At 44.4% G+C, this 17,480-nt stretch overlaps 1 protein-coding gene across 1 annotated transcript in view; it reads right to left on the reverse strand.

Moving 5' to 3' along the window:
* HOPX (HOP homeobox) overlaps window positions 1–17,189 on the reverse strand; it is an 86,315-nt gene extending 69,126 nt beyond the window's left edge. The window contains exon 1 of the mRNA XM_030194556.1: window positions 16,907–17,189. The gene's annotated coding sequence lies outside the window, so the exon portion shown is untranslated. The remainder of the gene's footprint in view (window positions 1–16,906) is intronic.
* Window positions 17,190–17,480: the final 291 nt, after the last annotated feature.

A 17,480-nucleotide genomic window follows, 5' to 3' on the forward strand; every position in this document is an offset into this window, starting at 1 on the left:
TTTCAACTGTGTGACTTGGAATTTATGTGCACCATGTTAAATACACTTTTTAATGAGTTGTGTGTGCTAACAGTAGAGACGCCCATTTGAATATATAGCTGCCTTTATATCACTCTATGGTGCGACTGCACCTCGAATATTGTGTTCAATTCTGGTCGCCGCATCTCAAAAAAGATATAGTGGAATTAGAAAAGGTGCAGAGAAGGGCGACGAAAATGATAAAGGGGATGGGATGACTTCCCTATGAGGAAAGGCTAAAGCGGCTAAGGCTCTTCAGCTTGGAGAAAAGGCGGCTGAGGGGAGATATGATAGAGGTCTATAAAATAATGAGTGGAGTTGAACGGGTAGATGTGAAGCATCTGTTCACGTTTTCCAAAAATACTAGGACTAGGGGGCATGCGATGAAGCTACAATGTAGTAAATTTAAAACGAATCACAGAAAATGTTTCTTCACTCAATGTGTAATTAAACTCTGGAATTCGTTGCCAGAGAATGTGGTAAAGGTGGTTAGCTTATCGGAGTTTTAAAAAGGTTTGGACGGCTTCCTAAAAGAAAAGTCCATAGACCGTTATTGAATGGACTTGAGGAAAATCCACTATTTCTAGGATAAGCAGTATAGAATGTTCTGTACTTTTTTGGGATCTTGCCAGGTATTTGTGACTGTGTTTCGGCGATACTGCCTGCCTCGGGAGCCTAAAATTTACAAATAAAACAAATGATTGACATTTTTATTAATTTCTCTATTCTATTTATATTTTTGTAAATATATGTTGATTTGTTTTATTTGTAAATTTTAGATTCCCGAGGCAGGGCACTATTGCTGAAGCACGGTGCTGTGTCGAGTCTAATTCAATTTTTCGTGGAATAAAGCCAATAACATTTTTTCTTTCTCCTGGGCTTCATTGGGAGAGTTTTGTTGGTCACACTACTCCCTTTCATGATTTGTTCTTCTCGTAGCGGGTCTTGTTTCTCCACTCCGATGGCTGATTTCTACACGCTAATGGGAAAACTAACATGTGGACATTAATACAGAAAAGAGAAAATTTGCCCATTTTACCCCTGCGGTAAAAATGACCTTAGTGCACGGGAATAACCTGCAAAAGGACATGCTAAGGCCATTTTTTTACCACAGTGTGGTAAAAGGGCCCCTTAGGTCTTAAACCAAATTTTGTAACTCAATATTTTTCCAGCTAGAGAGGACATTCACCATATAACAGTTTAAATTTTTAAAATTAATTCACTTGTAACACTGCCACTGGGAACCAATGTAGTAATTGCAACAGAGGGGATACTCTTTCCCACTTGTGCTTTCCCAGCACAAATTTCGCAAACCTCTGTAAACTTAAACAGCCCTCCCCTGGGATTTTAGAGATACATGGGTGCCTCAAATATTTTTAATAAACCAGGCTACAAATAGATGCCTTTTTACCATTTATGTTTTGTGCTAAAATTACCCTCCACATGTACTATTAGCTATTCAGACTGCACTCCTCACAGATTTGCTTCCCTTTGAGAAAAGATCCTTTGAAGCCTGGTTCTTGTTTCTGAATTTTCTATGGGGCTCTTTTACTAAAGTGCGTGAAACTTTGAGCTTGATGTGCTGTAGTGCAGGGTTTGAGTAAGCAGCAAGCCCAAAACTAACATGGCAGAAAAAAGGGGTGTTCCCAACATTTTCATATTCTGGCCATGCATTAAAATTTTAAAAAGCAGGTGGGAAAGCAGTCGGCTAGTCCCAGTAAAATGGACGATGAAGAAGATGAAAGAGATTTGCATATAATGGAGGCAGTGTATGCAAATCAAGTTCATGCATATTCATTTTGGATATCCTGAAAACCTGACTAGCAAGGGGTACTCCAGGACTGGACTTGGGAAACACTGCATTAACCTGCCTTTGCAGTAAAAACTCCATGAGTGCCTAGTAAATTGTGTTAATGGAATTTTTGGTTAGGAGGCGTTACTAGGGGGAGCATGAGCGAAGAATGGCCATGGAATGCTGCCTGCAGTTAACATGCTTGAGCCGCTGCATGCTAACGAATTAACGTTCTGTTAACATGGAGGCACTTGCTGCCTCCTAAATAGTGCTAGAGAAATATCATGGTCCTGCCTGTTACTGACAATGTTACTGCACGGAAAATGAAGAAGCAGACAGGGTGGAAGATGAGATTAAATGTCTTTATTGTAGAGAGTGAGTACAAGGACGCCTGACATGGCTGTGTTTTGCGATATGATGATGTGCATGAGCAGAGATCTATGTGTTGAATGCTCAGTTTTTCCTGGGTGTGTTGGTAATAGCACACCTCAGGTTTCTTACCTTGGGGAAAGTGACAGAATAACTCCTTGAGGTATTATATTGCCCCCTGAAGCAGTCCCGCTGGATGAAACATGGTCGTGTTGGGCATCCTTGTACACAATCTCTTCATCTCTTCAGTAAAGGATTTTAACCTCATCTTCCACCATGTCTGCTTCTTCATTTTCCGTGCAGTAACATTGTCAGTAACAGGCAGGACCATGATATTTCTCTAGCACTATTTAGGAGGCAGCAAGTGCCTCCATGTTAACAGAACGTTAATTCGTTAGCATGCAGCGGCTCAAGCAGTTTAACTGCAGGCAGCATTCCATGCCCATTCTTCGCTCATGCTCCCCCTAGTAACGCCTCCTAACCAAAAATTCCATTAACACAATTTACAGGGCACTCATGGAGCTTTTACTGCAAAGGCAGGTTAATGCAGTTTTTCCCAAGTCCAGTCCTGGAGTACCCCTTGCTAGTCAGTTTTTCAGGATATCCACAATGAATATGCATGAACTTGATTTGCATACACTGCCTCCATTATATGCAAATCTCTTTCATGCATATTCATTGTGGATATCCTGAAAACCTGATTGGCAAGGGGTACTCCAGGACTGGACTTGGGAAACATACGTGCAGGACGTGAGACTCACAGAAACAGAAGCCTGCGCGGCCGCATTGGTGATCTGCAAGGGCAGGCTTCTACACGGAATGTTGCTAGTGGAGGAGTAGCCTAGTGGTTAGTGCAGTGGACTTTGATCTTGGGGAACTGAGTTCAATTCCCACTGCAGCTCCTTGTGACTCTGGGCAAGTCACTTAACCCTCCATTGCCCCTGGCACAAAATAAGTACCTGAATATATGTAAACCGCTTTGAATGTAGTTGCAAAAAAACCTCAGAAAGGTGGTATATCAAGTCCCATTTCCCTTTCCCTATTTGAGATTCTACATGGAATGTTGCTACTATTGGAGATTCTGTTGCTACTATTTGAGGTTCTACATGGAATGTTGCTATTCCACTAGCAACATTCCATGTAGAAGCCTGCCCTTGCAGATCAGCAACGTGGCCGCACAGGCTTCTGTTTCTGTGAGTCTGATGTCCTGCACGTACGTGTAGGATGTCAGACTCACAGAAACAGAAGCCTGCACGGCCACATTGCTGATCTGCAAGGGCAGGCTTCTACATGGAATGTTGCTAGTGGAGGAGTAGCCTAGTGGTTAGTGCAGTGGACTTTGATCCTGGGGAACTGAGTTTGATTCCCACTGCAGCTCCTTGTGACTCTGGGCAAGTCACTTAACCCTCCATTGCCCTTGGTAAAAAATAACTACATGTATATATGTAAACCGGTTTGAATGTAGTTGCAAAATATCACAGAAAGGCGGTAGCGCGGGGTACAAATGTAACAAAATAAATAACTAAATAAATATCAAGTCCCAGTTCTCTTTCCCCTTCCCATCCTCAGATTACTTCGGCAGTGCTGAGGGGGCTTGAGCTGACTTCAGTGGCAGGAGTTAGTTACATGCCACTGAATAGTTGAGCAGGACCCAGTGGGCGTGAGTTAACCAGGTACGAGCACTCCTATCCAGTTAACTGATGCTGAATGGGGACCTTTGGCTATTCAGTGCTGCTGTCCGGAGAGTGAGTGGTGCTGAATGTTTGCACAGAGCAGGCAGCCCTGCTGTTATCTGGATAGCAGATATTTATTTGTCCTGCATGTGATATACCAGCACTCAAAATTTATAATAACATCATGGCAGCTTACAGAACAAAGATAATAAACTTCACAAAGAACAGAAACTGAAATAATAACAAGACAATCCAAGGCAGCACACAAAAGGAAGAGGCTTGAATAGCGCAACGATGCAAGCTGGGAGACAATTAGAGAAACAGGAGATGAGAAATTGTCCACTAACTGGACACCTTTTACCTCTACCCACATGCTGCTGGGGTCTATATATAATGCGCCTAACATTCCACACTGAAATCTAAGCGAATCCCATAACAACGCACGTAACTTAATTGGCTTAACAAGCCAATCAGCATTTTTAACAGTACTTACCATGCAATAATGAGCTCTGTCAATAATTAGAATTTTATGCACATAACTCACTAAGGGCCCTGTTTACTAAGGTACGTTAGTGTTTTTAGCGCAGCTACACTTAGCATGCGCGCTAACCATGTAGGCGCCTATAGGAATATTGTAGGCATGTACATGATTAATATGAGTACATGGTTAATGCGTGTTAAAAACGTTAATGTGCCTATAATGCTGCTTAGTAAACAGGGCCCTAAGCATATTCTGTAATAAACTGCGCCTAAATTCTAATGCGCGCAGTTCAAAAGGGGTGTGGCTACGGCCAGAGAAATGGGCATTCTGTGGGTGTAATGATTTTCAGCAGCATTATCTGTATAGCAGGTGCTGCAATTTGGATAAGGATATTGGCATATTGGGCCCATATATATTTTATATAGTTATATTTTTATATTATGTTATATATATTATTATATATAACATTTTGGATGGATATGACCTTCTGGGACACAGTTTTTTTTGGGGGGGGGTCATTTGAAAAAATAAATTCTATACTTTTCTGGAAAAATAATGATTTTTTAAAATAAAGTTTGACATTTTGTAAACAAAAAAAAGGTGGGAAGAAAAGTTGAGGCTTGAGTAGCTTTATGTCTGTTTCTGTTAAAGATATTCAAAAAAATGTACTTGTGGATGAACAGTGAAAAAAAATCAACAAAATCAAGAAATTAAGGGGGTCTTCTACTAAAGATTAGCTTGAGTTATCTGCAGCAGGGCCCACAGGAATAAAATGGGACCTACTGCAGATAATGCGAGCTAACCTTTGGTAAAAGACCCCCTAACAGTTCTATAAAACTATTAATAAACAAACACCTTTTTAAGCATTTGCATACCACTTCTTACTTCACCAAAAATTATTTATAAAAGGAGGAACAACTCTTCTCTCTAAACTGGTTCCAGTTTAGGGAGGAGAGTTGGCATCTTGAAACCAGTAAACACCATTTTTTGAAGGTCAACACTACATTTGATAAAGTATTTATTTATTTATTTTGTAACATTTGTATCCCGCATTGTCCCACCTATTAGCAGGCTCAATGTGGCTTACAAAATACCGTAATGGTGAACGCCAAATACGGTAGGTATTAAACAATTACAATTAGAAAAAGGGTCAGGTAAGGTAGGGGTAAATGGGTACAATAAGAGACAAGGAAATAAGAAATAAAATGTCCATTGCAATGTATGTATACATGCATTGTAGAGTTGAGGCTTTTAAGTAGAATCAATAGGGTAGGCCTTGCAAAACAGATAGGTCTTTAAAGTTCGCTTGAAGTTTTGATGATCATGTACTGTTTTCACACTCTTTGGTAATGCATTCCACATTTGCGTACTTAAGTATGAAAAATTGGATCCATAGGTAAGTTCTACTATTTAGTTGAGTGCACAGAATGATTTTAAGGGATGTTAATATATTTCTTTTTTTTTGATAGATATGATTATGATATCAGCACTTAGTCCCCTGATGAAGCTTGTGAACAAGTGAAATTGAGGTCAACGTCAAACCAGCAAATGCCATTTTTTGAAGCTCAGTGATAAAATATGATTATAATACTGGCTCTTAGTCCTCTGATGAAGCTTGTGAACAAGTGAAACAGAGTTCCCCGTCGGGAGAGAAACTAAAGCTAAGGGGCCCTTTTACTAAGTGGTAGTAAGCCCAATGCGGGCTTACTGCTTGCCATTCCGGAAGTACCGCCGGCCCAGCGCAGTTGCCGGTGGTAGTTCCACCCCTATTGTGCAGCATTTCTGGTGCTAGTAGAAATATTTGAAAAATATTTCCACAGGAGGTTGCCTGGCGGTAATTGTTACTGCTGAGTTAGCGCGGGAGTCTTTACCGCCACCTCGATGGGTGTTAGTAAGTACTCCCCCACATGGCCACATGGTAAGAGCAATCTTACTGCTTGGCCATGTCTTTTTTCAGCCTTTTTACTCCCTTGTGGTAAAAAAGGCCTCAGCAAGCAGCAAAAACAGAAACCGTCACTAGCGCAGGGCCTTTCTTTACTACAGCTTAGTAAAAGGGCCCCTTAGTGCTTTTCTATATGAAAACTTTTGAGAGAACAATTACAGCTAAATGCTTCTTTAAGAATATATTTTAAAGATTTTGACACTTTTGGGAATTTGATATGAATGCACAATATTGATAAAAACAAAGAGGAGGTTTTCTAGACCGATGAGAAAAACGGAGTCTGTTAAACAGCGGCATAAAACTCAACATGAAATGCCAATGTTGGGACATGTGAGGTCTTTTCCCTCCTTTTATACATAATTCTTGGTGAAAGAAGAAGTGTAATGCAAATGCTTAAAAAGGTGTTTGTATATTAATCGTTTTGTAGAACTGCTAATTCCGTCAGCTTCCATTGTGATTTTGTGAGTGTGTTTCTGTTAAAGCAAGGTAAAGATGAAGTTTAATTCATTTCTATTTCTCATGTTCAGATGCCCAAGGAGGGTGTGATACAAAATGAGCAAATATCCTATCAACAAACCTTGGGCCATGTTTACTAAGGTGCACTAGTGTTTTTAGCACGTACACAACTTTAGCGCACGCCGTGTAGGCTCCCATAGGAATATTGTGGGTGCCTACAGAGTTAACACGTGCTAAAAATGCTAACATGCCTCAGTAAGTGGGGCCAATGTACCAACCCATTGTAAGAAAAATGCCGTGGGCTGGTGGTGTTTTTTGTGAGCTTTTGCTGTGGATGTAAATGAGCTGCTCATTCATTTGCACCCACTGCCGGGCCTGGCTTAACCATTAGGCAAAACTAGGCTGTCACCTAGGGCAGCAGCTTCAGGGGAGTGACAAAGAGCTGCAAAATGATAGGTCTTGAAAGGCATACAAACTGAATGAACTAGGGAGCAATTCTATAAAGTGCAGCCAAAGTTAGGGGCCAAAATGCGGAATGCTAACCCCCTAATTCTATAAAAGTTGACAAAAATTGTGTGTGCAAATTTACTTTGTATGTGCAATTTAACTGAATAACTAGCTGATGAGCACCAATAATTGGTTTTTAAAAAAGCAATTATTGGCACTACTTAGATTTAATTGGAAGTTACACATGTAAATTTAGGCACAAGACCATGCTTAAATTTTATGCACAAGTTTTAAAAAAAGGGACATGGAAATGGGAGGGTCATGAGTGGAATGGGGGTGTTCTTATCATTTACGCATGTTGTTATAGAATACGCTCCCAATTTATTTGCACCACGTTTCAGTAGGTGCAATGGTCACGCCTAAAGTTAGTGCTAGTCTATAAACCACGCCTAACTTTAAGCACAGCTTATAGAATAGCACTTTTTTTGGCACCATATATAGAATTCACCTCTAAGTGTGAATTCTATAATGGGATCTAGCATTCAGATTCCATTATAGAATATTAGCATAAGTTGGCATTTACACGCCAACAGTTAGGTGTGCCCACTTACACCGAAGGTGTAAATCCTTATGCCTAAATCTTAAATGACACTATTCTATAAAGTGGGTGTAATTATGGGAGATGCCCATGTCCCACCCAAGTGAACACACTTAGTGCCCAACTAGAAAGTAGATGTGAATTCATAACATTCATGTGCTTTGGTGTTCTACAATCTGAATATGCAAATGGCCCTTGCATTTAGCTGCTGACATTATAGAATGAGGGGTCAGTACATACTTTTGTGCATACTGACAGAGTTGTTTAGGGGTGGTGCTATTGAGCTGATCATAATTGTTCAGTTTAATTATCAAAAATCATGGGGATGGGGGGAAGGCCTAGAGCAGCCATTCCCAACCTAGTTCTCGGGGGCACACCTCATCGTGTGGAACTTTCTGTAAATTAGTCACCTTATTTTCTAACTCCTCTTACTCTCTTGCCTATCTATATGTTCCATCTTTGCTTATACCCTGAGCTGTCTATTAAAATGTTCTATTACATATTGTGTTTGCATTGTAAGTAGTATACTATGCCATGCTTTGTATTGTTATTTGAATATTTTACTGCTGTAATTGACTATTGCTCATGTTTGATTTATTCTTACTCTACACTGCCTTGCGTGAATTCCTTCAAAAAGGCGGTAAATAAATAAATAAATAGATAATCCCTTCAGGTTTTCAGGATATACATAATGAATGTGCATGAGAGAAATTTACATGTGCTGCCTGAGAATGTGGGGAACCGGGTTTGATTCCCACTGCAGCTCCTTGTGACCCCGGGCAAGTCACTTAACCCTCCTTTGCCCCAGGTACTAGATAAGTATCTGTATATAATATGTAAATTGCTTTGATTGCAATCACAGAAATGTATCAAATCCCATCCCCTTTCCTTACTAAGGACCCCTTTTACCAGGCTGCGGTAAAAGGGGGCCGGCGCTGCATTGGCGCATGTTTTACACGCGCGCCGAGGCCCCCTTTTACCACAGCTGGGAAAAGGGAAGTCTTGCCTTCCTGCAGGAAATGGCTGTGAGGCAAGTAAAGCACTTGCTGTGTGGCCATTTCAGGGGGGAGCCCTTACTGCCACCCACTGAGGTGGCGGTAAGGGCTCCCGAGTTAACCTGGCGGTAACCAGTGCATGGCACTGCGTGATTACCACTGGGTACGCACTGGCGCTACAAGAATAAATACATTTTTGTAGTGCTAGAAATGATGATGCACTAGGGGTGGGAAGTACTGCCGGGCTACTGCATAGCTTCCTGTATAGCCCACGTTGGGCTTACCGCTGCTTAGTAAAAGGAGCCCTAAGGAAATGAGGGGGAAGGGGGTGTCTATGTTCAAGCAGCACAAAAGTGTCTGTTTTAAACCTATGTGCCTTCATAAACTAACCATGCAGACCCTGCCCAATAGTACATAAATTTACACATGCTCTGAAAAAGGTGTACCACCTCCGTTCCACGAGGATTACATTCTCGGGAATGTCTAGCTGCAGACTGTGTAAAAGTAGACACACTTATGCTGCAAAATGTTATAAAAACTATTTCTGTATGCAAAACAGGCTTCACATATAGAAAACGACTTTATAAATATGGCTTATTAATATCACTACTACTACTACTACTTAACATTTCTAGAGCGCTACTAGGGTTACGCAGCGCTGTACAAAATAAACAAAGAAGGACGGTCCCTGCTCAAAGGAGCTTACAATCTAAAGAACGAAATGTCAAGTTGGGGCAGTCTAGCTTTCCTGGGTAGAGGTGTAGAGGTTAGTTGCCGAAAGCGACATTGAAGAGGTGGGCTTTAAGCAGAGATTTGAAGATGGGCAGGGAGGGGGCCTGGCGTATGGGCTCGGGGAGTTTGTTCCACGCGTGGGGTGAGGCGAGGCAGAAAGGGCAGAGCCTGGAGTTGGCGGTGGTGGAGAAGGGTACTGAAAGGAGAGATTTGTCTTGAGAGCGGAGGTTACGGGTAGCAACGTAAGGGGAGATGAGGGTTGAGAGGTAAGGAGGGGCTGCAGATCGAGTACATTTGTAGGTTAGTAGCAGAAGCTTGAATTGAATGCGGTACCTGATAGGAAGCCAATGAAGTGACTTGAGGAGAGGGGTGATATGAGTGTATCGGTTCAGGCGGAAGATAAGACGTGCAGTAGAGTTCTGAACGGACTGAAGGGGGGATAGGTGGCTAAGTGGGAGACCAGTGAGGAGTAGGTTGCAGTAGTCAAGGCGAGAGGTAACGAGAGAGTGGATGAGAGTATGGGTGGTGTGCTCAGAGAGGAAAGGGCGATTTTGCTAATGTTATAGAGGAAGAAACGACAGGTCTTGGCTATCTGCTGGATATGTGCAAAGAAGGAGAGGGAGGAGTCGAAGATGACACCGAGGTTGTGGGCAGATGAGACGGGGATGATGAGGGTGTTATCAACCGAAATAGAGAGTGGAGGTAGAGGAGAAGTGGGTTTGGGTGGGAAGACAAGAAGTTCGGTCTTGGCCATGTTCAGTTTCAGGTGGCGGTTGGTCATCCAGGCAGCAATGTCGGATAAGCAGGCCGATACTTTGGCCTGGGTTTCCGCAGTGATGTCAGGTGTGGAGAGATAAAGCTGGGTGTCATCAGCATAAAGATGATACTGGAAGCCATGAGACAAGATCAGGGAGCACAGGGAAGAGGTGTAGATAGAGAAAAGAAGGGGTCCAAGGACAGAACCCTGAGGGACTCCAACAGAGAGCGGGATAGGAGTGGAGGAAGAACCATGAGAATGTACTCTGAAGGTACGATGGGAGAGATAAGAGGAGAACCAGGAGAGGACAGAGCCCTGGAGAGGACATTTCACCCAAGGAAGGCTGAAATGTCAGAATACAAAAAGGACTTTTTTTTTGTTCTGCTTTATTATAAATCTCAGATTTTAAAATGAATATGCAAGAAGCAAAGTTACCTTGAGGAAACATTTTTAAAAACATTACAATTTAAACTTTATTAGTAAGCCTGAAGTATAAGATGTAACAATTTCACTGCAAAGTTCATGTCACAATTTTTATACTTCTTTGGGACTTGTTCTGCAAGAGCTTGAATTCTGGTGGAAAGGGAAAAATCAATATGTCCAAAGTAACTCATAATTTTGCATTCTTTTGTTTGATGTTTTATTGCTAAATCCTTAAATTTGAATAGCTCAGAGCTGGTGTTAGAGTTTGCAGAACATTGGGGAGGCATGCGAGCCCTGTCCAGTATGCATTTGCATGCTAGCAGGCCCCCATTCCCCCCCAATGCAGCACCCCCCACAGGAGCAGGAACCCCGACCCCATCCTCAGTGACATGGGTCTGTAGGTCCACCAGACCTCCAGTCCCCCCTACCCCCGACACAAGTTCAGGGGGTCTGGAGATCCACTGGGTCTCCATCCCCCCTAACCCCTCCCAGCATCCCCCCAAGTAGAGCCCTGGTGGCCCAGTGGGCTGCAAATCAAACTCCACCTACCTGGTGGTCTAGCAGTCCTCTTCTCCTTCTATCTTTGTTGGAAGAAGAAGGTGAACTCCCTCCTCTTCCAGCAGCGTCGCCTTGAAAATTGCTGTAACCAGCCCTGCCTAGTGTATTCTGGGATGCGCTGGGCGGGGCTTAACACCATATAAAGGAGGTTGTCCCCTATATGGTGTGAAGCCCTGCCTAGTGCATCCCAGGATGCACTGGGCAGGGCTGGGTACCGCAATTTTCAAGGCGACGCTGCTGGAAGAGGAGAGAGTTCACCTCCTTCCTTCAACAAAGGTAGAGGGGGTGGGGAAGAAGGCTGCTAGATCACCAGGTGGTGGGGGTTGATTCGTGGCCCACTGGGACATCAAGTGCTCTACTTGGTGGGATGCTAGGAGGGGTTAGGGGGGGCTGGAGACCCACCGGATCTCCAGCCCTCCCTGAACTTGTTTAGGGGGGTCAGGAGGACCGGAGGTCCGCCAGACCTCCAGCCCCCATGTCACTGGGTCATGCTGTTTGGGATCTGGTGGCCCCATTGGCCTCCAGCCCAGCCCAGACCTGTCAAACAAGTGCAGGAGGATTGTGCCTGAGCACATACTCAGGCACAATCCTCCTGCACTTCACCCCATGATCAGAGAAAATAGCACACATAAATTTGCATACTATTATCTCTGATCATAGGGGTGGTAAAGCCCCCAGTGCGGGGCTTTTGATCATCTGCCCTTAGATGCACTAAGCCCATTTAGTAATGCAGCTAAACACTGAAGCATTGATTTGTAGAGGGAGAATGGCACTGATGCCACTGTGGAAGAAACACAGTGGAAATGAAAGTTCACAGAGGCACCTTTAGGTTTTGTCTACGCAGTGTCTCAGCCAGAGGTCTGCTCTAGATTTTGCAGTGAATGCTGTCCTTTCTTTAGACAGGTGAAATGCTATTGTAATTTCACTTTTTATTCTTAATTAGCACCTTCCTCTGTGACATTTGCAGTGTTTCTCTTCTATCTGCTCCTTGAGACTTGCAGCTCAGTCAGAACCAGCCTCTACTGGAGCTATGGTGCCACAGTTACTTGGGGTTTTCCTCATATTGCCATCCTTCCTCCCATCTGGTCCAGCTACCGCAAGCAACAGTCCTTGGCAGGGCTGGTGACACCCATAAGGCAGGATAGACAGCTGTGCTGAACGGCAAATACCAAGGGGTAGCAAAAAGGACCACATCCCCGAGCCTCCACCAGGACGGTACCGAGGGCTTTCTGAGCAGTGCGGCTCCACAGGGTGCAAGGGAAGCAGGGTGCCCTAATTGCTCCGCACCCACTATCTCCTTTGTTTGGCTGCAGTGGAATGGGTGGAATGGAGGCCCAAGGGGGCATATCACACAGAGAATGATTCCAGCTTGATACACTGCTGGGCTACCCACTGTTGCCTTGGTCTCTAACACTACCTACCACCTCTCTACTTGTGTTCTCTTTCCCCCAGGGCTTTTTTTGAGGGGGTACTTGGGGGTACTGAGTACCGGCACCTTTTCCATTGTCTGCTAAAATTGACCCCTGGACCCCAAGTTTTAATGAAAGAGCTCAGGCTCTGCACACCAATTCTGCCTTGTCATAGATTCTGTGACTGGTTGCAGGGGGCCTAGCTATTGTGGGGTGGGTCCTTCAGGGATCACCCCACCCTTGAAGGGTGGCCTAGCATTTGAGTACCGGCACCTTTTTTGCTAGAAAAAAACATACTGCTTTCCCTGTCCCCCACCCCCAGTTCCCCTCCTTCCTCCATACTGGGTGCTTATGAAACAGGTTTGAAAGCATGTTACTGAATCATGACCTGCAATACCGCGACCCTCACTTCCACCCCCTCTCTGGAAGTGCATCCAGGAAGGAGAGGAGGTGGACTTTGAGAACATGGTGGCACTGCTGCTGGTGCCCACTCGACTGACATGCTTTATGGAACCTAGGGGTCCTTTTACTAAGGTGGGCTGAAAAATGGCCTGCGCTTGTGTAGGCATGGTTTTTGGGCCTGCACAGATTCATTTTTCAGCGCGCCTGTAAAAGATGGCTTTTTTTAAAATTTTTGCCAAAAATGGACATGTGGCAAAATCAAAATTGATGTACATCCATTTTGGGTCTGAGACCTTACCGCCAGCCATTGACTTCATGGTAAGGTCTCACGCTTTAACCGGGTGGTAATGACCTACGCATGTAGAAAGCAATTGACACTCATCAGAAAATAGAATGCGCTTATCAGACTCGCATCAAAAATGAAATTACCGCAAGGGCCACGCGGTAGCCGGGCAGTAACTCCAAATTGGTGCATATAGGCACCTTCGTGGCTTAGTAAAAGGGCCCCCTAATCCAGAGTCACACCCACTGTTCCCCCTGTGCTGAGCGGGAGTCTTCCACCTATAGTCCTACCAGTGGGAGGTGCTGTTTCAATATCACATTTTCATTACTGAGGGACAGACTCCAGGGAATCTACCTGTCTCTAGCAATTGAAAATACAATATTGAAGCCCCCCCCCCCCCCCATTGGTAGCAATACAGTTGGAGGAGTCCTGCCCAGTTTAGAGGGAACAGTGGTCACCTCCATACACTGTTCCCTCTAAGCTGACCGGGAGTCCTCTAACTGCACGTCTCCCAGTCTGCAGTCTACGATATCTCCTACCCTGATCAGCCCAAGAACAGCAAACTAGTTTTCCTGCACAGCAGTGTACATCACTGCAGGGGCGTAGCCAGACTTCGGCGGAAGGGGGGGTCCAGAGCCTGAGGTGAGGTGGCACATTTTAGCCCCCCCTGGTGCTGCTGACCCCCCCCCCCCGGCGCCGCCTCCACCAACAACTTTGACCCTTCCCCCGCCGCCAACCCTCTCAAACCCCCCCACCACCAACCCTCCCCTGCCATCGCCTACCTTTGATGGCGGGGGTCCTCAACCCCCGCCAGCCAAGGTCCTCTTCTTCCAGCGCAAGGCTTCGTTCGTGCAGGACATCAGACTCGCAGAAACAGAACAAAGCCTTGCAGATCAGCCAGCGAGGTCCTCTTCTTCCGGCACAAGGCTTCGTTCTGTTTCTGCGAGTCTGACGTCCTGCACAGGACATCAGACTCATAGAAACAGAACAAAGCCTTGCGCCGGAAGAAGAGGACCTCGGCTGGTGGGGGTTGGGTTCCCTGCCAGCAAAGGTAGCGGACGGCGACGGCAGCGGGGGAGGGTTGGCGGCGGGAGGGGGGTCGAGAGGTTCGTCGGCAGGGGGTCCAGGGCCAAATCTACGGGGGCCCAGGCCCCCATGGCCCCACGTAGCTATGCCACTGCATCACTGCCAGAGACCCACGGCTTGCTGATCACTGGGGAGGAATGCACTTAGTATGCATTTGAATGCTGCTTGCACTAAGAGCCCTGTTTTGCATGCATTTGCAAGCTAGTTGCGTTCAGAGCCCACAGGCACATTGTTTTATGCGCTCGGGGCTCTGATGATGGGGCGGAAGCAAACGCATGCACAAGTATGGCGCTAATAGCCTCTAGCACCTGTGTTTGCTTCTGATCATCAGCCCACTAAATGTGCACTAAGGCCATTTCTAGCGCAGCCATAAAATGAGCATTTTTCTCTTTGTTGAAGTTCTGGCCATGCACTAAGAGTTAGCAAGTGGCCATTTAGGAAAATTAACATGGGAGCACTTAACTGCTTCCTATTTAGAAAGCGCTAAGGGCTCCCGCATTATGAATGCTCTAACCAGTTAGTGTGATGGTAATGTCAGAGCACTTCCATGCTCACTCTCCACCTCTGACACATCCTCGCCAAAAAAAAAAACATATGCGCTCAGGGCTAGATTTTATATATGATGCCTGAAAATTCCGCGCAGTAAAAGGCATATTCTCTAAAAGTATGTCTAAATTTTATAGAATAGGCTTAAATTTCCACACAGTATATAGGTGTGGTAGCCATGTTAGTCCACTTTTAATGGTAATCAATAGAAATAAAACAAAATAAAACATGGAAAAGAAAATAAGATGATACCTTTTTTATTGGACATAACTTAATACATTTCTTGATTAGCTTTCGAAGGTTGCCCTTCTTCGTCAGATCAGAAATAAGCAAATGTTGGTAGATGACAGTATATATAAGTGAAGCATCAAAGCATCTCCATTCATATCTCACCTGACCCTCTTCCTGTCTCTCACCTATCCACCCCCATCCTGTTAGACTGTCACTGAAATGCTTTGATGTTTCATTTATATATACTGTCATCTACCAACACTTGCTTATTTCCGATCTGATGAAGAAGGGCAACCTTCGAAAGCTAATCAAGAAATGTATTAAGTTATGTCCAATAAAAAAGGAATCATCTTAGTTTCTTTTCCATGTTTTATTTTATTTCTATTGATTACACATGGTATATAGAAGATGCCAAGTGCCTCTCCATGCGACCAAATTTGGTCACGTCCAATTAGGCCATGTTTTACTTGCCGTAAATCCTGACGCCTAAATTAGGTGCAGAGTGGGTGCATTCTATAATAATGCACATAGATTTCACAAATGCCCACAACCCGCCCATTCCGCGTCCATAACCACAGCCCCTTTTCAACTATGGAGCATGGAATTTACGTCCATCACATTACAGAATACACTTGAGTTGTGCACGTAGATTTCAATTAATGCCAATTAGTGCTGGTAACTGCTTGTTAACATCTAATTAATAGCGCTGATCAGCTAGTTAACCAATTAAGTTATGCACATTGTTGTAGGATATGCTTTGATTTCCACGCAGAAATTAAGACACCAAATATAGAATTTGGTGACCAGTGCTTGCAGATGGCAAAACTAACACAGAATGCTTTAGGCTTCCTGCATTAGGTCGTTTTTCTTGCCTTAAGCATTCTTTTAGCACTTAAAACAAGTTAGTCAAAGAGTCTCTTAGCTTGCACAAACAGCTCCCACACCTGATATATTGTAATATTATGAATATTTAATCCATGTCCCTGCCACCCCTCAGATATAACAATCTCACCACTGCCTGCAGCTTGATTTACATATCCTGTCTGTAATTTGTGAATACCTGCTTTTATATTAATAGATAAAAACAAACTATGGAAAATAACATAAGAAAACAAACAAACCTCTTACTCTGTTCATAACTATATCTTTTGCAATATAATAGCCACATTGAGCCTGCAAATAGGTGGGAAAATGTGGGGTACAAATGTAGCAAATGAATACATAAAATATAGAAAGGATTGGACTAACGTTCTGTTATTCTTTATTCCTTTTTTGGGACACATAACCTTATTCTTCCTATTTTGTTTTTCTTTATTAACCTTTAAAGTAGATCAACATGCCTTCACATGGCTTTTATACGTTTTTGGCTTGACTTTTTTTTTTGGCATTCTAGATATGTCCAGAACCGAATAACATGACAGCCAAAAAGCACCTGTATATGAACTTAGGGAACATGTTCTCATTCCAACTGAAACCAAATCATTTTCAAAGCACCTAATCCCGTCGCCTGAGCTTCTTTTTCTCACTGGTGCAGGGCAACAGGCTTCAAACGCCCAGCAGGGTCCTTGTCCTCTTATCATCCTGCCCCCCCCCCCCCCATCTGACCTTCTCAAGCAAAGTTTTGTCACCCTGGCCCCCCTCACCACGGTGGGAAAGAAACAAACACACATTCCTTTCTTAAAAGCACAAAAAGGCATGCTGCACTTACACGTCTGTACAGAAGCGTGACAGGTCTGGTTGGGGTCACAGCTCAGCCCGGCAGCCAGCAGGGTCAGGTGATTTCAGATCCTTGCACTAGTGCTGCCAGAGGTTTAAATAGCCGGCTCTGCCCGCTCGGTGCTGACACGCCTTCGCACTGGTGTGACAAAAAAAAACAAGCACTGGAAAAACCTGAAACACAGGCAGCAGGAGAGAGATGGGTAAGAGAGCCTGACACCTTTCCCCTGGCACTGTCACACGGTTCCTCTCTTCTGCACTTCTTCCCTCACGATTAATGGCACAAGGTCTACGAGGCAGGATAGGCGTGAGAGGAGGCTGCTTAGCAAAGACATCAGCAGTGCAAATTTGCATTTCTGGGCTTTGCTCGTTTGAATGTTGCTGAGGGCTGTACATTGCTTCCCTCCTGCCCAGGCTGGACCCGAGCCAGCTCGACTTCAAGTCTGAGTGTGGCTTTAGCTGAAGCAGGAGTTGTCTCCCCCCTCCCCCCTTCGGGAACACGATGTACCCTCAAAATGAGGTTACGGGACGGGGGCCGAAGGGCAAGTTGGCAACTGTGCTGAACT

The sequence above is a fragment of the Microcaecilia unicolor genome, chromosome 2, assembly GCF_901765095.1.
Source record: "Microcaecilia unicolor chromosome 2, aMicUni1.1, whole genome shotgun sequence".
Lineage (NCBI taxonomy): Eukaryota > Metazoa > Chordata > Amphibia > Gymnophiona > Siphonopidae > Microcaecilia > Microcaecilia unicolor.